This window comes from Cricetulus griseus, chromosome 3 (assembly GCF_003668045.3).
Source record: "Cricetulus griseus strain 17A/GY chromosome 3, alternate assembly CriGri-PICRH-1.0, whole genome shotgun sequence".
In the NCBI taxonomy this organism is placed as follows: domain Eukaryota; kingdom Metazoa; phylum Chordata; class Mammalia; order Rodentia; family Cricetidae; genus Cricetulus; species Cricetulus griseus.
In genome coordinates, this window is record NC_048596.1 from 187,323,467 (window position 1) to 187,351,096 (window position 27,630).

General features: G+C 47.3%; 1 protein-coding gene across 1 annotated transcript in view; it reads left to right on the plus strand.

The window, feature by feature from the left end:
* Positions 1-585: 585 nt before the first annotated feature.
* St3gal2 (ST3 beta-galactoside alpha-2,3-sialyltransferase 2) overlaps positions 586-27,630 on the plus strand; it is a 49,305-nt gene continuing 22,260 nt past the window's right edge. The window contains exon 1 of the mRNA XM_027406017.2: positions 586-777. The gene's annotated coding sequence lies outside the window, so the exon portion shown is untranslated. The remainder of the gene's footprint in view (positions 778-27,630) is intronic.

Here is a 27,630-nt window from a genome sequence, read left to right on the forward strand (position 1 = left end):
CCACATCGCTGCTGGGGCCCCTCTTTCCAAGAGCCTGTACCTAGCGGCCTCACTGCAGCTGCAGCTTGCAGGGCCAGGGCATGAACCCAGCTGGCTCAGGTCGTGGCTCTTGGCAAGAGCAAGTACAAACAGTCCCCTTCAGCTGGGCTCGGCCGCAGCTAATCACAGCCGTATGCAAGAGGCATCCTCAGCTTATTCGCATCCTTTGATGAACCAGGTACTAAAGCCCGGCTGGGGCGGCACAGACTGCATCGCCCAGGTTTCGGGTGCCCGGAGCCGCGTGTCTGGGAAACAGAAGAAGACGCCCCTTAATGCTGCGCCTTAACCCCCTAAATCCGGGCAGAACTACAAAGACCATGATCCCAGAAATGGGAGTGCATTGCTTTCTGGGAGTGATAGTCCCCAATGAGGCGCACGGCTGGCAGGTCCTTCCCCGCAGGACTACATATCCCAGCGTGCCTGGACAAGTTGGGGGATAGGAGGGAGGGGAGAGCCCTGGAGGATGTGAATGGGGAGGGGGCACCCGCCCCCTTCCCCCACCCTTCCTTTTGCTGGGCAGGGGTGGGGGGAGGGGCCGGGCTGAAGCTGCAGCCGCGGCGCTCCGGGAGGGCAGGGCCAGGCAAGGGCGGGACTGGCCCAAGGCAGGCGAACTGGAGAGCCTTGAAGCTAACGGGTCCGGGCACGGGAGGCGGCGGCGGCGGCGGCAGCTTTCTGCACGGGCGGAGGCGGCGGCAGGAGCGGCAGGCATGGCCCGCGCGGCGCCCAGCGCAGACTGAGGTGCGCGGGCGGGATGAGAGAGGGAGGGATGCGGGACTCCCCAGGCCCCGTGCTGCCCCAGCCCTCCTCTGTGCTGGCAGAGGGCTTGGCCCAGAGGCCCAGACCCTTTGGGTCCAGCCCATCAACTTCCCCCGGCGGGCGGGGGTCTGATTGCCTTGGCCTCGATCTGGATCCCCGCCTTCAGCTCCTGCATATCTAGCAGCTCCCAGTCTCCCAGACGCTCCTGTGACACTCCCTGCTGGCAGCCCCTAGCCCCAGCCCTGAGTTCCCTGTCCTAGTCCACACTTCCACACCTCCGGAGCTTGGGAACCTGCTCCATCCGGAAACCCCAGCCCCACTTCTCTTGGTCAGAAGCCGTCTACCCTTCTGCCTTCCCCCCACCTAGCGCTGACCCCCTAGTCACTCTCTGTGGCCTAGTTCTCTCTAATAAGACATGACAGCTTGACCTCCTTCCTACTTTGGAGAAACTGAGGCATGAACCAACCAGAAACTTGGTCCGTGTGCCTGCCTCCTGGACTCTGGCCTGAGCCCTTGTCCCTCTTGATCCTTCCACACCTTGCCATGTGAGACACGTTACTTCCTCCAGTCATGCCCCTGTGACTGGATCAAACTTCCTAGCCCCTTCTCTGGGCTGAGCTTACACCAGTCTCCCCTTGTTTAGTTCTTCTATTACTTCTGTTGCCCCCTCCCTTGCATAACCCTCCTCCTCCTAGAGAGGGGTCTCTGTCCCTTTGCTGCTTGCTCAAGTTAGCCCTTCTGTTTCACTCTTGCCAACTGCATCTTTCTCCCATATTGCCTCTGTTTTCCTCTATACCCTGAGAATGATTCAGGGCACCCTGGGGCCCCTGGGAAGTAGTTATTCCTAGCCACTAACTCATACTCCTACTTGGGTATAAATGTCTAGAAACTGGTTGGCCTTTGCTTCCTCATGCTTGGTGGGCTCCGAAGTCTGGGTTGGAAGGGACCATTTACCTTTATGGAGATGGTGGCATTGGAGAGCTCTGGTCGCTATATCCCTCAGCTAATCTGGCATCTGCTGCTAGCTTTAGAGTGGGGCTCCCCTTCTGGGAGGGATGCCTGATATGTGCTCTGAGTGCTCTGTGGAGGAAGGCACTGTTCCTGTAGGCGGTGAACTCCAGTTTAGTCCTGGAGCAATCTGATTTGAAGGGAAGAGAGAGGGAGGACACAGCCATGGTGTAATTCCGTTTTTTTTGTTTGTTTGGTTTTTGCCATCTTCCTTCAGCTGATTTTTTCCTTTGGGTGACACTTTTCTTCCCCTTTCTCCAGTCTCCCAGTAGAAAGTGGGGAAGGGAGGGGGAATACTTCTGAAGCTTGTGAGGGTCCTGAGTGAGCAGTCTTGATCTGAACCAGATGGTTCTCTCTCTGCTTCAGCACGGTCCCTCCCATGCTCCCTCCCCCTTGGCTGTGAATAGGATGCTTTTAACCTTGTAACTTGAGAATGGAGTAGTGAGGCCAGGGGGCCAACTGTCTGTGTGAATGTTTATGTCTACATCTGCACACCCTGCAAGCTTGTCCGGGGCAGTGGGAGTGTCTGTGCCCCAGAGAACCCTGTAGAGCTCTGTGGGATGCTGATAGGCCATAGGCACTTTTAGAGCCCAAAAGATAGAACTAGTTTTGAAGCCCATAAGAGTCACTGGAGTAAGGCAGGGTGGCACACACCTGTTATGCCAGCATCCAGGATAGCATGAGGATTACCATTTAAAGGCACCCTAGGCTATGCAACAAGATCTTGTCTCAGAAACCCCCCAAAAGGGGTCTGTGAGATGGCTTCCAGGTAAAGGTACTTGCCAAACAAGACTGGCAACCTGAGTTTAATCCCTGGAGCCCAAATAAGTTGGAAGAAGAGAACTGACTTCATAAACTTGTCCTCTGGCCTCCACACACAAACCATGGCACTCACATAGCATATGCATACTGCCACATACAGTTTTAAAAAGAAACAAAACCATTAGAGTTTTGTTTTCCCCATTTAAGTTTTGCCCTTAAACCAGGCCTTGGGGTGAGGGTTATCTTTCTTGGGAAGGCTGTTTCAGATTGAGGAGTCTGTAACAGCAAGTTTCAAGGTGAGGGGGGAAGCGAAAGCTTGGTTCCTTCCTTAGCTTGAGTTCACTATGTGTCTGTGTCTGAGCATGTGCATGTAGGTGCCTTCGGAGGCCAGAAGGGGGCACCAGATGCTCTGGAACTTGGGTTCCAGGTGGTTGTTAAGACACCTGATGTGAGTTCTGGGAACCAAACTTGGTCCTCTGCAAAAGCAGCAAGTGCTCTTAACCACTGAGCCATTTTTTTTTTTTTTTTTTTAATAGCAGAAGATAGTATAGGGAATATGGTTTGAGGAGAGGGGTGGGAAATGGATTCCTTTGTTATTCTGTAGTATAATTCGTTTGCCTTGTAGTGGTTTTGTGTATTTGTATTTTGTTTTGTTTTTTGAAACAAGGTCTTACATGAGTCTAGACTGTTTTCAGATTTGATGTGTGGCTGAAGATGGCCTTGAACTCCTGATTCTCTTGCCTCTGCCTCAGGAGTTCTAGGATTTCAGGTATATGCCCTGATGCTGAGCTGTGTACTTGATTTTGTGAAGTTCCTTAAATGCATCTTTATTTCTGAAATACTTTGGTAGGTGCTCAGTTGAAGCAGAGGTTTTTTCCTTGTTGTTGTTTTGTTTTCAATTTTTAAAAAAGTAATTAATTTGGTGTGTGTGTGTTACTATGTGTCTTGACCCACGTGTGGAAGTCAGAGGAGAATTTGCAGGAGACTAGTTCATTCTTCTACCATGTGGGTTCTGGGAATCAAACTCAGGTGGTTGGGCTTGGTGGTACGTGCCTGTGTCCACTGTGCCGTCTTGCCTGCCTTTGTTTTCATTTTTGAAGTGGCATCTTACTGTATAGCCCCGGTTGGCCTGGAACCTACTGATGTAGTCCAGGCTGGCTTGGAGCTTTCAGTGACCCTCCTGTCTCTAGCTTCTGACTGTTGGGATTACAGATTACTACAGTGCCTGGCAAAGCAGGAAGGCTTATGATTAAAAGTTTATGGCTGGATTCTTTGTAAGACACAGATACCTATGCCATGTCGCCAGAGTTTTTTTGATTCAGTTGGTCTGGATTTGTATTTCTCTCAGCTCCTTGAGTCTAACATTTTGAAAGACAGGGAATTGAGCCATTCCAACTGCATGGGAAACTAATCCCTGAAGAAAGACTTTTCGTCCACCTTAGTAGTATCCCACCATGGCTTGTTCTGGAAGCTGTGCTGTTTTAGCCTTGTTTTTTCATTCTGATGTTGCCCAGAGTTGGCCAGGTTAGTGAGAGGCCTGACTTGTGGGGAGCTTGAGCTATCAGTCTTACTATAACCACGGCCCCATTGTTCTTGGAGAGAAGGCCTCATGACCAAACAGGATGTTTAGGAGTCAATACTGCCTGGATACAGTAAAGCAGCAACTGAGACAGACTCTTGTCTGTTTCATGTAGATTTTCCGGACTGAGAGGATTGGGATACCTGCCAGGTGAAGTCCTGTTATGGCTACACTGGATAGGATGCCCAGGAATCTGGAGTTTAGACAAACTAGAGGAATCATACAGTGTTTTGCAAATATTTCCTATCAGTTTATAGGCCAATGAGAAGTAGATACAGATATATAGGAAAAATATATCCAGGCAGATATAGATCCAGGTAGGGTTGGTGAGGAACAGAAAGGCAAGACATGGGTCACATAGCAGCCCCAGGACTCCTGACTCCAGCCCATCTGTTAAAGCAGTCCTGCTAACAGCTCCAGTAATGGGTTCATTGAGTGCTCACTGCTAGCCCAGCACCGCAGTCGATTCCCTCATGCAGTAGGGAATCCTCATAGCAGCATTGCAAGGTTGGCATTATTGTCATTGTTTCGTATATGAAATCTAAAGTAAAACATCCAGGGCTGGGGGAGATATCTTGGTTCATAAAGAGCTTGCCTTACAAACATGAGGACTTGAGTTAAATTCCCAGCACCCAAATAAAAAATGTCAGGCATGGTGGTGCATACTTATAATCCCAGTGCAGGAGATGCAGAGGCAGGAAGATTCCTGGAGCTTGCTGGCCAGCCAGTCCAGTCTAATTGGTGAGGTCCAGGCCAGTAAGAGACCTGCCTGAGAGGAAGTGGATGCTCTGCACACACATCAAGACATGCACACACATGCATACATATAGATGAATTCACAAGAACAAAACAACAACAAAAATCAGCATGGTAGTACATGTTTGTAATCCCAGGACTTGGGAACCTGAAATAGGAGGGGTATGAGTTCAAGGTTAGTCTGGGCTATATAGCAAGACCCTATCTGAAGAAATCAAAAACAACAGAAGTTAACAGGAGAAAAGTATAACTTTTTTTTTTTTATTAATTAACCATAGTTGGACATGTTGTAAGACCTTCAGACTGAAGACCCAGGTGAACTATCCATTTTTATTCTTGGGTTGAGGAAGCTTAGAGAGCTGTGCAGAAATAAGATGGGACAAAAAAAAAAAAAAAAAAAAAAAAAAAAAAAAAAGGCTGCCCTAATGCCTTCTAGCTGCTGCTTAGCTTGTGGTAGCAACATCACTTCTTTTCGGATATAGAGCAGAATGCTGTCTATTACGGATATGTTGCTGTCTGACAAGGGAGGCAAGGGGCTAGACAGGGGAAGATGTTATTTTAGGTGACATTTTAGGTCTTCAGCTTGTTCTGGCAAAGAGGTCATAATTGGTTGTTGTTGTTCATTTTAGAGGTTCTGGTCTCTACAGTATTCCTTGGGAAAAGGAAACAGCTTTTTTGAAGGGAGAAAAGGGTGGTGAGAGATGAGAGTGTTTCTTTGATAAGAAAGGGATCTCCTGGAAGGCTGTGAGATGACCGTCAGAGGGGTGACTTGGGACTCACATCCCCTTGAGGGTCTCGGTGCGTATAACAGGAACCCGATGCTAGCCTCATGAGAGTATCATGGTCTTGGTCTCCAAGATAAATCTGGGCTGTGCCCAGATTTCCATCAAAGCCTAGGCCATATGCCTCCCAGTGGTGAGGGCAGGACTGCTGGCATGACAGGAAGTCCCTTCAGACTCTGTTTAGAGAATGAGGAAATGGTCATTATGTAGATACTATGAGAACTGACCCAAAAAAGTACTAGGCAAGGACTTGAGTTGGCGGGTGGTAAAGTTAGTGTGGCAGGTTTATGGAGCCAGCCAAGGGCAGACTGATAGGCAGCCTGGTATGGCAGGGTCATCAGGGGACAAGGGGAGGAGGGATGATACAAAAACAAGATAGCGCCTGAGTAAGATGTAATGAAAGCTGGGGCTTGGCGGTAGAAACGGAAAAGAGAAGACTGAAAGAGGTTTTGGAAAGTCAGTATCATCTTCTGGAAAAATACTTGATTTGCTGGAGTTTGGCATTTTGATGCCTAAGTGATGAGGGTTGGTTCCTTGAGCTGAAAGGGGCCACCCAAGAGGAGGGTTTTCAGGAGATAATCTGGCCTACTTTGCAGAAGCTGTCTGTGGCTACCAACAGCATACCTAGCATCTCCATCAGTATTTTAACTTCTGTCCCCAAGCTGTCTGAGGTTTGGTGCCTCAAGCACCATAGTAACAAAGAGCAGCTGGGGCTTTGTAGCCGGTATTACCGCATCTCTTTCCTCCATTCCTTAGCCTAGGATGGGCTTCTCCTTCCCCTTTGCTTCTCTCAGTTTCTTATACCAGAACTGTGTGCCTCCCTTTCTGTCAGTCTCCTTTGCTACCCCATGTTTCTGCATATCCAAGTCCTTAGCAATCTAAAGGCCTGGCCCATTTCTCTGGGGACTTGTGTTTTCTTTCTCTTTGCTCAGAATGCTTGTGAATAAGTCTTTCTTAACTATTAGGGTTGAAATCTCCAAGTAGTGCTTCCCAAGGAAAGAATCTCAACTTTGTCTGCATCTACAGAATGCAGACTTTTCCTTCAGCTATGCAGGACTCACCAGGGACAGCTGCTTGTGTCCCCGACCAGCCGCTCTCAAGTACGTCTTGTTGCTTATTTATAAATCATTATTGTAATTACAACATATTGTCAATCGAGCGTTCATGTTGCCATCACAGATCTCATCTAGGGCTCTAGGGCACAGCTGGGCTTTGAGCCACCCCAGATTTCTAGCTAAGCCCTGGGGGAATTCCTCCTGTGGTAGTGACAGGAAGGCAAGAACAGGGTCCACTAAAGTCGAACACAGAAGAATACTTTATTCCCGTAGATTCCTAGAGCAAAGTGGCGTGTTTCCGTCCATTAAGATCTCTGTGATATTTTCCTGACTTTTAACACAGAATTGAGAGAAGTGGTGGCAAAAGAGAGGAGTGGAAAAAATGTACAGGGGGAAGATGTAATTTGTGCTTACGTTGATATGGTTGCTAAAATTATTTAAAGGTTATGTGTATGCTTGTGTGTCAGTTTGTGGGTGTGAGCACGCCAGTGGCAGTGTCCACAGAGGCCAGAGGCTTCAGACCTTCCAGGAGCTGGCATCACAAGCAGGTCTAAGCTACCCATTGTGGATTCTGGGACCCTGAACTTTTGTCCTCTATAAAAGCAGGTGTTCTTAATTACTGAATCATATCTCCTGTCCACAGGTGCTAAAATTTTATTTGTAAAATATCAACATTAAACGTAGTTCCAGTGTAAGGTGTTGAAAAGCACCTGGACGGTGGTGGTGCACACCTTTAATCCCAGCACTCAGGAGGCAGAGTGAGTTCCTGGTCTACAGAGTGAGTTCCAGAACAGCCAGGGTTACACAGAGAAATCTGTCTCAAAAAAGCAAACAAAGCTGGGCGTTGGTGGCGCACGCCTTTAATCCCAGCACTCAGGAGGCAGAGGCAGGAGGATCTCTGTGAGTTTGAGGCCAGCCTGGTCTCCAGAGCAAGTGCCAGGATAGGCTCCAAACCTTGTCTTGTACTCCCCCCCCCAAAAAAAGCAAACAAACAAAAAAGATGTTAAGAGGGTACTCAGCCTAGCCTCTTCCTTCAGGTGCACTGGCATGAGAAGGCCTGAAATTGCAAGTCATTCCTGCTGAACTGTTGGGGGAAGGGGCAGTAGGACCTGTGTCTTCTGTCTCTGAGGCCTTGTTCTTTACCCAGCAGGCCTTGGATTCTCCTGTGGCCTGGTTATGAACTGAGCCCATTGGCATCCCTTTTTTTTTTTTTTTTTTTCTTGGAGACTAGGGTCTCATCTGGTCCAGGCTAACCAGGAACGTGTTATGTAATCCAGACTGGCTTCAAATTCATGGTCCCCAATGTCTACCTGTTATGCCACCATGTCCAGCAGCATTTTTTTTTCTTGTTTTCTTCTCTTCTGATTGGGATCAGAATGAGGATAATCCACTGAGCCACTGAAAGCTACCTTTTACTGTGTGGTTAGGGCTGCGGCTGTCTGTGAACAGAGGCTTCTTGGTTTATGAAAGGGCAACACTGTGGGGTTGAAGGGACGTAACCTGGGGACCCTGAGGAGCAGCCCACACTGCTCTACCTCTTTTGCCTTGAATCTTTCAGGGGTTGGAGTCCTAGCCCTGTGAAAATACCGCAGCCTCTTAGCCTTAGCAGTTCAGCAGCCTTCAAAGGAAGAAAACCAGCAACAAATGCAAATAGCTAATTGGTCTAGAGGGAATTGGCTGGGCAGGAAAAATCAACAAGTTATTTGTTTCTGTGGTTAAAGGGAATATGGCGGGAATGGGGCTGGTAGGGGAGAGGAGAGAAAAGAGGTGGATTGTGGGAGTGATCCACAGTGACTCCCCAGTCTAACTCCTCCTGCCTTTCCCCTTAGGGTCCCTTTGTTTTCAGAAGGAACCTTACAAAAGTAGAATGCCGAGTCTCTTATCTCTGACCCCCATTCCTACCCAGACAAAAGTTCTTGTCATTTGAAGTACATGGTGACTTGGAGCTAAAATGCCAGGAGGGGCCTGGCGTTGGTGGCGCACGCCTTTAATCCCAGCACTCAGGAGGCAGAAGCAGGCGGATCTCTGAGTTCGAGGCCAGCCTGGTCTCCAGAGCGAGTGCCAGGATAGGCTCCAAAGCTACACAGAGAAATACTGTCTCGAAAAAACAAAACAAAACAAAAGTGCTAGGAGGAAATAAAAGTTTCCATGAGTTTGTACAGAATTCTTGGGCTGTGCAGAGAACAGATAGCAACCCAAGGAGATGTGGTGGAAAGGCCTGGGAGGGATTTTTTCATTCAGCTGTCATTCTGTAGGAAGCAAGGGAGGCCCACTGGGGTTTGACTGCCCTGGGGTTTTCTGTGGTTGGCCTTCTCTGTCTGTCCCAGAGGGCTTGATGGACCTGTACCTGGTTAGCTTCTGGCTGGTTCCTCAACATCACTTGGGAAAAACCTAGGTCCAAGGGCAGGGGAAATGATTCTAAAGATTTATTGTGTGTGTGTGTGTGTGTGTGTGTGTGTGTGTGTGTGTGTGTGTGTGCTTGCGCGCGCGCGTGTGTGTGTTTATTCATGTACACATGTGTTGTATGAGTGAGTGCCTGCAGAAGCCAGAAGAGACCATCAGATGCCTAGGAGCTGGAGTTACAGGTGATTGTGAGCTGCCCAGTGTGGGTGCTGGGAACCAAATTCCAGTCCTCTGCAAGAGCAGCAATGGCTCTTCATTGCTGAGCTAATTCTCTAGCCCCAGAGATAATTCTAGACTCAGAAAACTGAAAAGGGTAAACAATGGTGGACCCTGTTCTAGAGCAAGGAACTATTTTCTCAGGCCTGCTGTGAAATGGGGAACAGATAGATTCCATCAAGGTTCTGAGTTGTAGGTGTTTGATGAAGCAATATCATCAGATCCTGAAACACAAGACATATTCGACCATGAAGCCATAGTGGGAAAACGTCTAGGATGAGTGTGAGTTTAAAGCTCAAATGGGATACCTCATGGTTTACATAGGGGATACCCAGCTGTCTACATTCTTCCACCAACACTGGTAGTCTTGGCAACTCCTTTTTTGGTGGGGGTTGGTTTTTCAAGACAGGGTTTCTGTGTAGCTCTGGCTGTCCTAGAACTCACTCTGTAGATCAGACTGACCTCGAACTCAGAGATCTGCCTGCCTCTGCCTTCCTCTTATCTACCCCTGATCTGTGGATCCCCGCCATTCATCTTATGCAGGACAGGGAGAAGAGCCAGCTGCAATCCCTTTGTTGGCAGTCTCCAAGCATCCTCTAGAGATTTGGGATAGGGATGTTTGGTTCTTGAAAAGAGGAAGCTACTCATTACCAGTGCAGCAGAGCTTAACTCTCATGGTGCAGGACTGAGTGTGGTATGGTACACATAGAATATAAATAGCCTTAACTATCTGCAGTGCTGTGTGGTCCAAGGCAAGTCACAGTTCTCTCTGGGATTCACATCCACATGTGGATAAAGAACTCAGAGGGCTGCGGAGGGGTTCACTCTCAAACCAAACAGAGGAGTGTCGCATTCTGAGTGGGAGAGTAGAGTGGGAGCCCAGAATGCACTGTGCAGTCCAGACGTCTAGAAGTTGGTTTGACCTTTCTCCTAGCCTTTGTGGATGTAGTAAGCAGCAAACAGGCAGTTCTAGTTTCTCTGGAGAACATAAGTTCCTGCAGCCAGGGGAACTGCTGCCCTGTTGTCAGTTCCTCACTTCCCTGTCCCCCAATCCTTATTGTAGCTCTTCTGGGGTTCAGGTAGAAAGGTTCATGAGGCCTCGCTTCACACCCTCTCTTCTTCTTTTTTTTTTTTTTTTCCCCTGAGACAGGGTTTCCCTGTGGCTTTGGAGGCTGTCCTGGAACTAGCTCTTGTAGACCAGGCTAGTCTCCAACTCACAGTGATCCAACTGCCTCTGCCTCCCGAGTGCTGGGATTAAAGGCATGCGCAACCAACGTCCGGCCCTCTCTTCTTTTTAAAAATAATTTATTTTATGTACATTGCTGTTTTGCCTGCATGTATGACTGTGAGAGGGTGTCAGATTTTGGAGTCACAGACAGTTGTGAGCTGCCATGTGGGTGTAGGAATTGAACCCAGGTCCCCTGGAAGAGCAGTCAGTGCTCTAATCCACTGAGCCAACTCTTCATTATCCTATCTTGTTAGGCTGGCCATCCATAAGCCCTGAAAGCTGATTCATATAGTTCTTTTTTTTTTTTATTCCAAATTCTCTGCCCCCGCTCCCACCTCCCCCCCCCCCACCCCCCGCCCCAGAGACAGGGTTTTTCTGTGTAGCCCTGACTGTCCTGAAACTCAGAGATTCACCTACCTCTGCCTGCTGGGATTAAAGGTACATGCCACCATCTCTTTAGACTCAGCTCTGCTCTAGCCAGGTGTTCCTTAAGCCCAAGTGGGGGGGGGTCACACAGATGGTTCATACCAGGTAGACTATCTGCTGGTGTTTGAGAACCTACCTGGCATGGGCACTGGGTCTCAGTAGAGGAGGAAGGAGTGATAGGAAGGCTACACATACAGAGATGTGAAGCCCGGACACAAATAGTTAGGGAAGCACAGCATAATATTTCTTGACTCATTATCTGAAGGATTGGGACAGAGAACTAAAGGGTCTGGCCAGACAGGGCCTCCATGCCCCACCCTATCAAGGAGGAGGAGGCACGCTCTCCAGCTGAGGCAGGGCTGGGCTGGGCTGGTCACAGAAGAGTGAGCCTGCCTGAAAGTGTGGGAGGGGTTGTTTTCTGCAGCTTGGCAGCTTGCTAGGGTTCAGTATGATAAGAAGGAAGATGGATTCCTTGGTTGGCTTTTACGCACAGACAGCTGCTCGCTTCTGGGTAGCACAACAGTCCCTGACAGTCTATTGTGTGGCTCCATTGGCTCTTGTAAAATACAGAGTCTTGGCTTCAGCCCAGCAGGGTTTCCCCTGCCTGGCTGCTAGCTTCCCCTCCCATCTGGGGTCAGATGAGGTCCGTACTGTGGAGTGATCATGTTGAGACCTAGCCAACTCTAAGATTGACCTAGAAGTCTGAAGCCTCCCTAGGAGAGGGGTCAAGGCCTCCAGCCTGAGCAGCAACTTCCATACCTCCATGTTTCATTTAACTCATTGTTTGGGGCTTGTTTTGTTTTAACTTGATTTATTATTGTTGTTGTGGTGTAGGTACGGTGAGGATGGGTGTTGGCACTGGCGCCATACCTCGAGTGAAAGTTAGAGGACAGTTTTGTGGATTCAGTTCTGTCCTTCCATCTTTGTGTTGTTCCAGGGATGGAATTCAGGGTTATCAGGCTTGAGCAGTAAGTTAGCCATCTCACCAGTCCTGTTTTGGTTTTGTTTTGGGGGTAGAAGGTCTCATTCCATGGCTTTCTGATGGACAAGGTTGACTTTGAACTTTCAGTGTTCTTCAGTCTTCTGCCTCTCCAGTTCTGGGGTTACAGGTTGTTTTTTTTTGTTTGTTTTTTTGTTTTTGTTTTTTTCCGAGACAGGGTTTCTCTGTGACTTTGGAGGATGTCCTGTAATTAGCTCTTGTAGACCAGGCTGGTCTCGAACTCACAGAGATCCACCTGCCTCTGCCTCCCAAGTGCTGGGATTAAAGGCGTGAGCCACCACCGCCCAGCTGGGGTTACAGGTTTTAAGGTTCTGGTTTTAATGTCTGCTGCTCAGACCTGATGATATGCAAAAATTTGGGGAGCCCTACCTTTGCTCCAGAGCATTAGGAGGTGTGGCTGTTTCTGGGCAGAGGTGGGAGTGGGTTCACATTTGTGGAGATTCCTTGAGCTTTCCCTGTGGAGATGAAGTTTGAGGGGATCTCTTTAGTAGAACTGGGGTTTAGTAGTGAGAAAGCATCTGTGGTGAAGAATGACAGTTCTTTGGCTTGCATGGACAGCAGTAATGTGGAGTGTACTTGAAAGATTAGGGAGAGATTTAGATAGTAAAATCAATTGGATTTTAGACGGACTCAGGAAGGGGAGGAATGTCACACGTGACTCAACATTTCAGGATGAGATGGATGATAGAGTCCCCTTCCAGAAACTAGTAATACAGAAGAAAAAACAGACTGGATGGGAGGGGCCTGGGGCATGTGTGAGTTTGCTTGAAGCAACCTGAGACTTAGTAAGGTATTTTGGGGATACTATAAAATACATGATTGAAGAGGCAATATCCAGTCAGACATGGTAGTGGATGTATTTAATCCTGGCACTCAGGAAGTGAGACAGGAGGCTCTGAGTTTGAGGATAGCCTGGTCTACATAGTGCATTTCAGGCCAGTGAGTTACACGGTGAAACCCTGTCTCAAAAAACAAACAAAACAAACAGCAACAACAAAAAGAGGCAATATCCAGAAGTTAATGGGATTGATGGCCCAGGCATTCGGTACACTATCTAGTATTATTTGAAAGGCCAGTGATGATGCTTACTGGTTTGGATGTAGTTTTGGAAAGGACACCGCTCTGTATTATAGACCGCATCTAGAATCATATTCTTTTATTTTTCCCCTTTGGTGCTGGAGCTTGAACCCAGGACATTATGCATGATAGACAGACATTCTACCAGGGAGCTATATTCCCAGCCAGGCAGAATCATATTCCATTATCCTTGACTGTAACATCTGGTTTGGGGTATAGCATGACTAGATATCAAAAGGCATGGATATTGGGGATGTGGCCCAGTGATAAAGCCCCTGCCTTGAATGCTCAGGGCCCTGGTTCAACTCCTAGAAGAAATGGGGAAGCACACCTTGTTTCAGTCCCCAGGAGAAGGCAGGGAACACAGCCAAACACATCTTTCCTTGTTGAGTTTTCCCTGCTGCTGGGGCATTCTGGCCATGGCATTACTGATCCCAGGCCTCCCTAGAAAGTCGCAAACACCAGAGCTTCCTTTAAGGTATGCAGGTTTGAGTAGTGACCCTGGCTAGAAAAGGACTTTGGTCCTAGCCAGAAGCAAGCTACTACCAGAAATCCAAGAATGTCAGTTCCAGACCACTGCTGCTCTCATGGGTCTCTGAGCTGGGTTGACCTATCAATACCAAGGCTATGATATTTAAGTCCAGGTTCTGGACAGTCTTCTTAGGTAAGATAGCAAGTGATACAATTCTAAAATTGTTTAAGAAATGGAAAATGATTGTACATGTGTCTGAGACTGTATCAGTTGGACTTCTTCTCTCATATATTCCACCTTGCTAGGAGTGGTGACACACGTCTTTAATCCAACAGAGGCAGACAGATCTCTGTGAGTTCCTTGCCAGCCTGGTTTACAGAGAGAGTTCTAGGACAACCAGAGATACATAATTTCCTAACAGAGAGGCCTTGTCTCAAAAAAAAAAAAAAATCTGCCTCACTTAACCCCAGTGTGATGGCACATAAGTGTAATCCTAGCACTTGGGAGGTGGAGGCAGGAGGATCAGGAGTTCAAGGTCATCTTTAGCCACATAATCAGTTTGAGACCAACCTGGGGTACCTGAGACTGTCCCAAGGAGAAAAGAAAAGAAAATCTACTTCAAAGTGCCCTTTGACTAAAGGGAAGCTATTGCTTCACATACCTTATGATTGACTCCATCCTCCCAGCATCCTTCCTGGGGTTGATATAGAGGATCCTAAACTGGAACTAAAGCTCGGTCCTGGCTTACCTAACTCCTCAGCTGGCTGCATTTGGTGCTCTCATTTGCTGGGCCTGGGTTGCATGACAGAGATAGTAATTTGAAGAGAGATGAGTCTCTGAAGGAAAATTGTGTATTGCTCAGTATGAAGACATTGCACATTGAAGCGGCGTCTGATGCTTTTGGGTCCCTGGAGACCTGATGATAGCTCGGTGGCCTAATTTTTATATTAGTAACCACTATAGGTAAACCCCTAGTGTTTACTACTATTTATTAATTTACCTTGTTAAGGATTGAATTCTAGCAAGGACATATGTCTAGTAATCCCAGAAATAAGAAAGTGAAGGCTAGAAGATCATTCAAGACCAGCCTAGGCTACATTGACGCTCAGGTCAATCTCAGCTGTATAGCAAGATCCTGTCACAAAATAACCAAAGGTCAGTAGGACATGGTCAATCTGAGCACTTGGGAGTGGAGGCAGGAGGATCAGGAGTTTAAGGCCACCCAGGATGGGATTTTGTCGAAAACAGCAGACAGTAACAAAGCCCCATGTAGGTGAAGAACTAAGACTAGTTCCAATGTAGTGCTGGTGGCTTCAGTATGCAGTGGCAGTTTTTAGGGAGGAATCACTTCCCTGCCCCTGATGCTCATTCACAAGTCATTCTTCCCATGTACTACAAGATAAAAAGCCAGCATAGACACATGACAGACAGCAAATGGCTCCTTCCTCCCGTGACCCAGGACAACCTCCATAGTGGCTGGTGTTACAAAGGCATGTATCTGAAATGGGGACACTTGCTGATGGTGGCTTCAACCAGGTCCCAGTAAACAGGATTTGTCCCAGCTCTGCTTGCATTCTGTTCTGAAATTATCTCCCCTGCTTCTGTGGTGATTATTGCAGAGCCTATTGGGACGTGGCTGGAGGGATGTTGTACTTTCTAGATGTTTCTGGGGATTTCCTAGTGGGGACTCTCTTGCCCCTGTGACTCCCTTGAGGTAGAGCACCCAGGCATGAGCAGAAAGACAAAATTAGCACTCTGTGAGTCTTGGTTCTCTGTCAGTTCCAGCTTATGAGAGTAAAGCTTTTGAACTGGTGTGCCTGAGCCAGGGGATTCTGAGATCTCAGCAGTGTTCCCTAGGTTTCGAGCTTCAAGTTTGGCAAGAGGAGACTGAGAGTTCAATCTTGGATAGTCTCCTTGTAGTAGCTGGGCTACTGGTCCTGGGCCTCTGGTTCAGGAAGAGAAGAATACACCTGTGAGGGACTTTGGCCTATCTAAGGATATTACATTTTATACTAACCAAGTGCTGGAGGACCTGGAGCTCTGGGTCGTTCTCACCAGCTCGATTCTCAGGCAGTGCAGTAGGCTTTCCTGAGTTTTAGTCTGAATTCCTCTTTCATTATGCCCATCTCCCTGTCTTGAATATTTCCTCCTCTTGAGGTGTGTGCTGACAGCCAGTTTGTTCCTCCTGCACCGTTTGCCCGCCCAGAATGACAGGTATATACAAAATCTGCCCCTCTAGTTTTGTGCCCAGTGCCTGGGCCTGGCGCCATCCCCCTGTCTCCTTAGGCTTAAGTGCAGGGTCTCTTGCTGTCTGTGTTTCCTTCTTCTCTGTGGGGCTGAAGGTCACAACCATTACATATTTAATCTTTGCCAGGAGTTTGTGAGACTAGCAAAAGGAGGGCAGGCATTGTCAAGCTCACAACACAGATGGAGGACCTGAGGCCCAGTCAGAAAGGTGTGATTTTTGTAAAGATAATAGCTAGGTAGCAAAGGCAGTCCTAGAATGGAGGTTCCTTTTTTTTTTTTTCCCAGTTTGAGATGGGGTCTTATGCACCTTAAGTTGATTTCAAATTATGTAGCTGAGGGTGACCTGACCCTTCTGTGTAACAAGAGCAGGGGTTGCAGCTGTGAGCCATCACTCTCTGCTAGGTTGTTTTGTTTCTCATGTTGGCTACAAAATGTCAGTTCTGGACTAGGTAGGTGGCTCAGTTGGTAAAGGTCCTGCAATGTAAGCCTGAGGACTTGAGGTTGGATCCCAGTTCCCATGTTTTTGTTTTTAATTTTTTTTTTTTTTTTTTTTTTTTTGTGTGTGTGTGTGTGTGTGTGTGTGTGTGTGTGATAAATGATAGGGTCAGTAAGAGACCCTGTCTCAAATTATAAGGTTGAAAGCAATAGAGGAGGATACCCACAGTCACCCTCTGGCATGCTCACACATGAATCAATTCTGAGGTACATACTGGGGTGATGATACTCCAGCCTTAATAAGGGAAGGCAAGGTGGCTCAAAAGCACACTTGGACCCCACTCTGAACAGCTCCGAGGTCACCTGTGCCTGGGGTCTCTGATGGTACCATATGTTGGAAATCTCTGTCATAGTCTAGATGATAAAGTCTGTTTACTGGGAGCCATCGCAAATGGACTGAGACAGCTGACAGCATTAATGCCTGCCACTATGGTTGTCATTTTGTCAGGGAGCTTAGATCCAGGAACATGAGTCATCCTTGAAGGGGGGCAGTGGAGACATGAAAGGCCCCTTTCTTCCCCAAACCTGGACTTTCTCTCCTGGAGGTGAGGCTCAGAAGCACTGCAAGGAGAAGGTCCCCCTGTGCCTACTCATAGCAGCCGACATTGCCGATTCCCAGAAGTGGGAAGGTGATAACCTAGCAACCAGAAGCCTTATCTAGTAGGTCACAGCATATCATCAGCTCCTCCTCCGTGAAGAGGAAGGCTATCAGTTGGAGAGAGCTGAAAGCTGTGTGAACCGAGCCTCTGCCCCGCCCCATCTCCTGGATATGAACTAATATGGAAAAGCTGAGTACAGGGCAGAGAGGCTTCACAAAGCCACCTGCAGGGTTGGTATTAGAGGTACCAGATGGCACCAGGCCCTTGGACTCAGAAGGAAAAGTCTACGTTCTCTTGCTTGCTTGTTTACTCACTCGGTCTCCGTCTCTGGCTCTCTCTTTCTAAGCAGGATTTTGCTCTGTGGCCCCTGCTGGTCTCCAACTTGCTGTGTAGACCACACTGGCCTTGGATTTTCAGTGATCTCGCTCTGGCAGTGGTTCTCAACCTGTGGATCTCAGCCCCTTTGGGTGACAAATGACCCTTTCACAGGGGTCATATATCAGATATCCTGCATATCATATTTGATTCATAATAGTAGTAAAATTACAGTTATGAAGTAGCAATGGAAATAATTGTGTGGTTGGGGGTCACCACAACATGAGCAACTGTATTAAAGGGTCACAGCATTAGGAAGGTTGATAGCCCATGCTCTAAGGTGTGAAGATTGCAGGTATATGCCACCACATGCTGAAGATCTCTGCTGGAAAGATGGCACACTGGCCAAGCAAGGACCCCAACTCTAGCCTCCTCCATTCCTTCACTGTCTCTACTTCCTAGGGACATGGGTGTGAAAGGAGGGTTGGTATTGCTTCTCTTAAGTCTTCTGGTCTTAGCATGGATGCAGACATCTTCAGATCTCTATTAGCATAGCTACCATGGGCTGACCTTTTCAAAAGTCATTACTAAATATAAAAGGAGAACAAAAGAAAGCTAAAGATAGGGTGTTCAGAGAATACAGCAGCCTGTCCCACAGAGTACAAGTTACCAGTTTGTGCCAAGAATTTGGGCCCTGTTCTGATTTACACTGCTTGAAGACAGCCACCTGTAGGGCCAGCGCACCCCGGCATGGCTGTTGGTTTTACCCTCCTCTGGTCTAGTGCCAGTCTGTTTCCCTGTCTAGACACCCTCAGTCACCCATACAGCCACTAACCTCTGCCTCTGCCCTGCCTCTTCCTATCTACCAGGGCTCATTTGCTTTTTGTGTGTGTGGGTGCTTCCTTCCTTGGTCTGCCAAGGGATTGGCATTTACATGGCTGTGCCTTTTGGCAATGTGTCTTATTCTGAGTAAGCCTTCACCATACCTACTCTTGACACAATGCTCAAGCCGCCAAACTAAAGGGCTGGTGGTTCTTCAGCATCTGATCTTGGCAGGAACTGTGGAAGTCTCCCCACCTGGTTCCTTCCTCCCACTGGGCCACAAGAATAGAAACTGATAAGAAGTTGGCTTGGTTGATGGAAGTATATTGGGTGGGTTAGCGGAAGGAATTGTTTTTAGATTTGGGGGGGGTGTACTTTGAAGTCATATGTTCTTGATGAAGGAAGTAGATAATAGGCTGACCACAAAGCTAAGTTTCCAGCCTGCAGCACTGTTCCTGCATTTGATTGGCTGAGGCCCAAGAGCTGGACAAGTTTCCAGAGCCCAGACTGCTCCCCAAAAGCAGATAGTACGTACTACAAGCCAGATGTTCAGATGGGGTCGCAAGCAATCCAGAGAAACTCTGCCTCCAGGAAATGTGAAAACAGGAATGATTCTTTTTCTTACCTCCTCCTCCTCATCCTCCTCTTCCTCCTCCTCCTTCTCGTCCTCCTCCTCCTCCTCCTCTTCCTCCTCCTCCTTCTTCTTTGTTTGCTTTTTGTTTTTTGTTTTTTCGAGACAGGGTTTCTCTGTGACTTTGGAGGCTGTCCTGAAACTAGCTCTTGTAGACCAGGCTGGTCTCGAACTCACAGAGATTCACCTGCGTATGCTTCCCAAGTCCTGGGTTTAAAGGCATGCACCACCACCGCCCAGCAATAGGAATGATTTTTAAAAAAGCTAAATTTTGTATAGATGTTCACATTTGTGATCCAACAGTTGGAGGTCTGGGGCAGGAGGATCATAAGTTTGAAGACACCCAGACTATATAGCAAGATCCTGTTCCAAAAAGAGGAGTGTGGCGTAGGGAAGATGTTACATTGTCAGGAGCAGGCTGCTGTCCTCATCCTGATGCTCATGATAGAGCCCTTCAAAGTAGGGTCTCCCCTCCCCCTCTCCTCTCCCCTCCTTTGAGACAGGGTCTTACCATGTAATTCTGGCTGGCCTGGAATATGCTATATAGACCAGAATGGTTTCAAACTCATGGAGCTCTGCTTACCTCTATGCTGGGATTGAAGGCATGAGCCACCACACTTGCTTAGGCGGCTGCTGCTGCTGCTGCTGCTATTTTTGCAGTTGCTGCAGTTGCTGCTTCCTCTTCTGCCTCTTATTGCTGCTGCTGCTGCTGCTGCTTGAGAATCTTATGTATTTTATGTGTATGAATGTTTTGTCTGCATGTATGCACTATGTGAATGCAGTGCTCAGGGAGGCCAGAAGAGGCTATTGGCTGTCTTGGCACTGGTGATACTGAAGGTTGTGAGCAGTGTGTAGGTACTAGGAACCGAACTTTGGTCCTCTGCCAGAGCAGTAAGTGCTCTTAACTCCAGAACCGTCTCTCTCATGTTCCTGTTTCTCATGGTATGTTTTATGAATATCTATGTAGGCATATAAAATAGGCATACAAATCAAACATTTACTTATGATAAATCATAAAAGAAAAATTTAAATTTAGTGTGTGTGTGTGTGTGTGTGTGTGTGTGTGTGAGACAACTTTATGGAGTCAGTTCTCTCCTCCCACCTTTATGTCAGTTCCAAAGCTTGAACTCAAGTTGTCACTGCGGCAATTCATTGCAGGTGTTCACTGCAGGCACTTTTACACACCGAGTCATCTTGCTGGTTCCTTTTTTGGCTTTTGGAGACAGAGTCTCATGTAGCTTAGGTTGACCTCAAACTAGCTATATAGCTGAGGACAACTGCAAACTCCTGATCTCTTTCCTCTGACTTCCAAGCACTGGGATTATAAGCTGGGCTTAGACTATCATTTGATGCTACCTGGTCTCAGATGCAAAGCATCCCATCTAGGACATTCCACCTGAATGGCATGGCTGAGCCATGGATATGGAAGGTGTCATATAGAGGCCATTGCGGGTGTGGCACATTACTGGTACTGATGACAGAGAACCCAGCTCTCACCTGTTTTTTGCTTCTCTTTTGTTATCTGACTTTGTAGCCCTTGCTGGCCTGGCATTTGCTCAGTAGTCCAGTCTGTCTTTGAACTCTTGGCAAGCCTCCTGTAATGCTGAGTGCTGGGATTAGAAGTGTCTTGCTTTCATCTCAAAGTATGACCCTGCCTAACCTTTGGCCACTGGGCTGAAGCTACTGCACACTGAGCCTTTTGGGGACTTGTGTCCCAGTAGGGCTTTTAGTAGTTTCAAGGGCTGTAGTTGGTCCAGTGTGTCACAATTTTAGACCAAGGGGTCTGGAATCCTGTTGAGTCGAACATTCATAGAAACTCCTCAGACTCCACCTTGTAGCTTTCATTTCCAAGGAAGCAGTCCATCTGGTTTCCTGGGCCTGTGTTTCATAGGCTGATAGGTTGGCCTTTGGGTTGATTTTCTGGTTTTGTAGTCTATCGAGAATGTGGGGGTAGGTGTTGACTTTCTATGTTGTATTCTTCAACTTCAGGCCTGTGCTGAACCCTGGCTGGGTTTTTGAGTTGTAGAAAACGCCCTGAAGGATTTCAGGAACATAGATTCTGCTGCCTAGGTACATATTGGCTAGAGTTGTATGTGCCTGAGTCCAGAACTTTGCCATCAGCCCTGGCTGGGGTCAAGCACGACTGAGCCTTTCCCAGTACTCACTGGTAGCACACTCCTGTAATGCTAGCACTTGAGAGATAGAGGCAGGAGGAGCAAGAGTTCAAGATTATCTTCAGCTACACAGTGAGTTAGAGGCTGCCTGGGCAATGTAAGACCCAGTTTCAAACAATACAAAACAAAACCAGGAGCTGCAGAGAGAGTTTAGCTGTTAAGATGTCAACTTAACAACCACTCATAACTCCAGTTCCAAGGGATATGACACCCTCCTCTGGCCTCCTCAGATACTGTATAGATACCCCTCTATCTCTGTTTCTCTATCTCTCTCTCTCATACAGACAAACACACACACACACACACACACACACACACACACACACACACACACACACACAAATAAATAATTTTTTTTGAAAAGTCACCCAAGCCAGGCAGTGGTGGCACACACCTTTAATACCAGCACTCAAGAGGCAGAAGCTGGTGAATCTCTGTGAGTTTGAGGCCAGCCTGGTCTACAAATTGAGTTCCAGGGAAGCCAGAACTGTTATACAGAGAAACCCTGTCTCCAAAAAAAAAAAATTCGTAAATCAAAACCAAACAAAAAAGATATAGGAATGCTTGTTTTTTTTTTTTTTTTTTTTTTTTTTTTTTTTTTTGGGACTGGGTTTCTCTGTATAGCCCTGGTTGTCCTGGAACCCTGGAACTCTATATAGACAGGGCTGGCCTTGAACTCACAGACATCTACCTGCCTCTACCTCTGCATTCACCACCACACCTTGTGATTTAGGAATCCTTTAGTGTTGATAGGGTTGAACACCAGGAAGAGATCTTCCTGCCTCATCCACCATTTTTTGTTGTTGTTGTTGTTGTTGTTGTTTGTTTTTTTTGAATCATCCTGGCTGGACTGGGCTATTTTAGGAGAACAATTGCCTTGTAGCCATAACTACTGGCTCTTCCTTCCTTGGCTGCATGTTCTGAGAATTGTGGTGTGGGAGCCCTAAAACCATGTGGTTCCTGACCTGTGGGTGCACAGGCTGGAGAACAGCCAGGTAACCAGCCAAGAAACAGCCTGCTTGGCTGGTGTTGACCCCTTCTTTCCCAGCATGGGTGTTAGAATGTGGTCAGATTGATTCTGTCTGTGTCTGTCTGGACATAAAGGGTCTACTACTTTACCCATGCTGGCCAACAATCCTCTTACCTCTGCCTCCTAAGCAGTAGGATTTGGGGCTTATAGCACCACACCTAACTCATTCTTTGACCCTTTTTTTTAATCTTCCAAGACTAGGAAACAGAGTCTGCGTGCATTTGGGAAGGGAGGATTGGCCTGACTAGAGCCAGGATGGGGATAGAGCATTGCCCTTTCCTCAAGGAGTACCTTCTCTTCCTCCTGAAGCCCTGGCTCTGTCCCCAGCACCAGGGATCCACAGGGGTTTATTTCTTTGGGATAAGCCATGGGAACACATCACCAGCTCCATGAAGACAGTGAGACCCCGAGTGCCATTCTTAAAGATGGCTTGTCCCTTTGTCAGCCTGTGACAGGGCTGCCCTCCTGGAGGAAGCCTGGCTAGTAACAGCTAAGGAGTTCTTAAAACAGAGCAAACCCACTGCTCTGCTTCTGGGTAGAAGAGGCTGACCTCATTGTAGTCGGCAGCCACATAGCTTTGTGGAGGGAATAGTGGTATGGCTTACCAGGGAGGCACATGCTAGGGCAGGCTGGCTGTCAGTCCCTTCCTGAGTGACCACACCCTCTTCTTTTTCCCCTGTGAGTCAGAGCATTCTCTGGGAGGTAGGAAAGCACAGGGAAGAGCTTTTCTGTGGCTCTTCATTAGGCACCCATAGTATGGCTAAGATCAGTCATGAAGTGGCCAGTAGCCATCGAACCCTATCTAAAAGGAAGACTAGAAAGCACCCTAGTCTCATCTTGAAGAGGCAGTAGTCAGGGGTGCTGTCCATTGAAGGTGGGAAGAGAGCTAGCTCAATTGGGCGGTGAAAGCCACAAGTCTGAGCCATGCAAGTTCCTGTCTGACTTCCCTTCAGACAGTGTTTCTCCACCCTAATCTCCACTTCCTTCAAAATCCTCCAAAGAGCCTTGGCTTTCTCACCCTCGGTCTATGCCATACCCTGAATGATGTGTCCTGTCCCATTCAAGCACTGTCTGTCTGTCTGTCTGTCTGTCTGCCTCCCTCCCTCCCTCCCTCCCTCCCTCCCTCCCTCCTCCCTCCCTCTCTCTCTCCCTCTCTCTCTCTCTCTCTGTATGTCTTGCCTTCAGGGCTTCTCTGCATCCTCTCTCTTCTTCTCATGTCTGAAGCCCCAAGCAGAACCCTCCTGTCTTTCCTAGAATCAGACTGTTGACTTATGACTGGAGAGCCACAGGTATGGGATGGGTCTTAGGGAGATGTTTAGAGTCTCTGTTCTGTGTGGTTGGATGAAGTGGCAGCTGGGCGAGAGGTGCACACAACACTTTTGTTTAATGTACGAGTAAGGGCCAACCAAGACATGCCTCTGTGTTCCTGGAGGCTGGTACCTGGCACTGTGTGAGGTCAAAGAGGGTGCTCTGGAGCAGGACTGCTGCCCCTGGGGGAGATTGGTCTCAGGGTGGGAGTGCTGATTGTTAATAGGTGACCACTGGCAATGCTAGAATGTGAATCCAAATTTTGCTAGGTACTTACTTATTTTGGGAGGCTTTGAGTTTACATGGGTAGAGGAGCGATCTTTTTTATTTCTAGCTACTCAAGAGACTGAGGCAGAAGGATCATAAGTTTGAGGCATTCCTAGGCAACTTAGTGAAGCCTGTCTTAATTTTTTCATAAGCATACAAAAAAAAAAAAAGCTGGTGATTATAGCTAAGTGGTAAAGTACTTGGCTAGCATTTGTAACTCCCTAGTACCAAGTGATTAAAAAAATTAGAGAAAACTCTTCCTTCTATATTCTGGGGACAGACGAGTGTGGGGCAGAATATAATTATCATCTCTATCTACATACTTAAAAATATTTCAGCTGGACATGCTGGGCTGTGCCTGTGATCATAGGATCTCAAGATTCTCCTTGGCCACATAGTGAGTTCTAAGTCAACATGAGACTTCGTTTCAACAACAAAAAAGGGGTGTGTGTAGTTAGGGTGTACTAAGTTGATATTGGACTTATCCAACAAGTGTCTTAGCCCATCTTGTGGTCCTAGCACTTTTCGAAGTAGAGGCAGGAGACTTAGAAGTTCAAGAGCATTCTTGGTGACATAGTTAGTTCAAGGTGAGCTTGGGATCCAAAATAAAGTTCCAAAACAATTTTCATAGCCATTGTTCTTTCTGAGTCTTACAGCTTAAGGTTACTTATACAGAAATGATGGTTAGGCAAGCATTTATTGATTCTAATATTTCTATGTGTGCGGGTGTTTTGCTTGTATGTCTGTCTGTGTACCACATGTGTGCTGTGCTGAGACCAGAAGAGGATTTCAGATCTCCTGGAACTGGATTTACAGAGTGTTGTGAGAAGCCATCTGAGTGCTGGGAACTGAAGTCCCAAGTCCTCTGGAAGAGCAGCCAGTGCTCTTAAACCAGTTAGTTATCTCTCCAGCCCCCTTAATGCCTATTCTATATAGGACTATATTAGACCATACAGTAGAGCAGAGATGGTGCATTAAATAACACAAATACTATGCCTTGAAATTAATTAATATATTTAATTTTGAGATGGTCTCACTGTAACCCAGGCTGGTCTGGATCTGACTACAGTTCAGGTTGTAGATTTTATATTAAGTGAGAGAAGTAGACACATTTATGTTTTTCTTTTGTTCCAGTGTAGACTCCTTTTTAATAAATGTGGGCCAGAGACTACTTGTGATTCAAATGAGTTCATATCCCAAGAGGGTAGGGTATGATTGGAAATAAGCCTGGTTTTGAGGTCTCCAGATGCTGTTTATGATCATGAGTCTGACCTTGGCCTCATGCAGAAGATAATGAGTAAAGTCTGAAGTGTCATGTGGTCATACCAAAGGGAACGAGGGCTCCTGGGCTGGAAAAGTCATGGTTTGCAGACACAAAAAGGACTGAGGGCAGAACCTCTGGAATACACTAAGAGAAACAGGTTAAAAACAAAAGGAAATAGAGAGGTCCAGAGAGACTGGGAAAATGGAAGCCCAGATAGTGGTCAGCAGCATCAAATGGAGGTGATCGGAGAGAAGGGTGAAGGCAGAAAGGAGTTGGTGTCAGCACCTGGCAGCCCTCACGGGCCAGGCTCAGCTCTGCATCCTCATTAGCCAGTTCAAAGCAGAAAAAGGAGGTTCATTCAGTGCGGCCACATCAGACGACAGGAGGTCCAGTGATCTTTCCCCCAGGTCTGTCTTGGGTTCCTGTTGTGAGCTTTATGCATAGCTATGGTCCAGTCAAGTTGTCCTGCCCATCATTCTCTGAGCTTCCCTCTAGAGAGGTGATCTGACAAGTTGTCTGCATTGTGGGAAATCTCTTTCTGGGAGACAAGTTTCCACTCTGGCTAGCGCCAGACTTCTTGAAGCCTTTTTTCTTCTCCCTGTAGGAGATCCCTGAGGGTAATTCCAACCCCTTGGAGTGGCTTGTTTCAATAATCTGATTGCCAAAGAAGGAACACAGTGTTTTCCCCTTTTAAAAAGACTTATTTTACTTTAAAAACTGTGTGTGTGTGTGTGTGTGTGTGTGTATGTGTGTGTGTGTGTACATGTGCATGCAGGTGCCTGCGTAATCCAGAAGAGAAGGTCAGATGCCCTGAAACATGTGAAAACCAAGCTTCTTTTTCTCTCCGGACATTTTTCTACTTGAAGTGGTACAATGTCTGGAGCATAGCAGCCTTTTCACAGCTATAGAGTAAAACATCCTATACTCTGAAGATGGCAGAACAAAAAGACACAGGGTTCGTATTGATCCTGGATACACATCCTGACTGTAGACTTAGTTTCCATACTTTTCATTATCACCTAACTCAGTTCTATTTACAGGCTTGGGATGGAAACCAGGATGCTAGACACACCAAGTAGGCTTCACCACTGAACCACAACCCCAGCCACAATTATGGTTACATCATCATTCTCAAAATCACACTCTGTGTCCCCGCCCCCTTCCTTCCTGTATCTCCCAAGACTGACTCAAATGCCTAGGTGCACGAAGTTAGCCCACTTCAGTCTCCAGAAGAGCTGGGACTATGGGCACAGGCCATAATGCATGGCTTAGATGCCACTTGAAAAAATATTTTTTTTTTTTACATTTATTTATTGGAGGGAGAGAGCACACATGACACAGTAGATGTATAGAGCTCAGAGGCCAACTTGTGGACTTTTGGGAGTTGAGTCTCTCCTTCCACCATGCTGGGTCTGGGGGTTGACCTCAGGTTGTCAGAACTGGCAGGAACCACCTTTACCTGCAGAACCATCTCATCAACCCGTGTGGTGTCGATTTCTGTACTAACTGTTGGTATCAATAACCTGTTCCTTGCTCTACAGATTGGTCTTTCTTTCTTCCTTTCTTTCTTTCTTTTTTTCTTCCTTCCTTCCTTCCTTCCTTCCTTCCTTTCTTCTTTCTTTTTTTTTTCAGCTTGAGACAGAACCTCATTTCACTATGTAGCCCAGGCTGGGCTTGAACTTGTAGCAATCTTCCTGCTTCAGCCTAAGTGCTGGGATTACAGATGTGAGCATTCATGTGTGGCTTGGAAACTGTCTTCTTGCAGCAGCTCAGCTATGTCTCCTAAGTAAGCCCCCTGAACGCCAGCCACTTAAAAACAGTAGTCAGCAGCTTTCTTTTCCAGGCTCAGGCCAGTAGGCCTGGGGCTTCAACCCTGCTTCTTCTCTGTGTTCCTGGCCAGTTCTTACCTGGCCAGTGCTTAGCCATTGTGCTTGTGATGAGGGGTGGGGTGGGTGGGGGAGTTTCTGTTTCTGGAGTTTTATCTTTTTATGGCTGCTGTGCTTAGAGTATAAGTTTACAGTGTCATCTTGATGGGGTGCGTTCGATTAAACTATTCATATCAGGGAACTGGGGATCCCTGCCAATGCCTGTCTCTTGGGAAGGAATATCAAACCATCGATAACAAGATTGATAGAACTCCAGCCAACACAGTGAAGGGAACAGACTGACACACCCGGAGCAAGGCGATGGCAGGCACCAGTCAATGCTGCTATCCTCTTCCCACCCTCACCGTTAGTCCAGGTCACAGCAGATAGGGTCAGGGTGTGCTGCTGTGACAAAAGGGATCTCCCAGATAAGAACTGAACAAGATAATACACTGCCAAGAGCAACTTCATAGCACTTGACGATTTCAGACTCTCACCTGGTCAGTGGATGCTCTTGAAGAAAGGCACATTTGGCTCATCTGCTGTAGCTTTGTCTGACTTTTTTTTTTTTGAGACAGAGTTTCTCTGTGTGGCTTTGGAGCCTGTCCTGGAACTTGCTCAGTAGACCAGGCTGGCCTCGAAGATCTGCCTGCCTCTGCCTCCTGAGTGCTGGGATAAAAGCTGTGTGCCACTACTGCCTGGCCCAAATAAATAAATAAAGGCAAGAAGGCAATCCTACTGTAACTGGCATGCCTGGAAGGAATGAGGATGCTTGTACGAGGCTGAAAAGATGGCTCACTGATTCAGAGGGTGTACTTTTCTTGCAGAGGACCCTAGTTCTGTTCACAGATAGCCCTTAGAGACATTGCCTTCATTCTTTAACTTAAATTGGTCTGTCTTTTTTTTTTTAAGATTTTATTTATTTATTATATATACAGTGTTCTGTCTGCACATCAGAAGAGGGCACCAGATCTCATTATAGATGGTTGTAAGCCGCCATGAGGTTGCTGGGAATTGAACTCAGGACCTCTGGAAGAGCAGCCAGTGCTCTTAA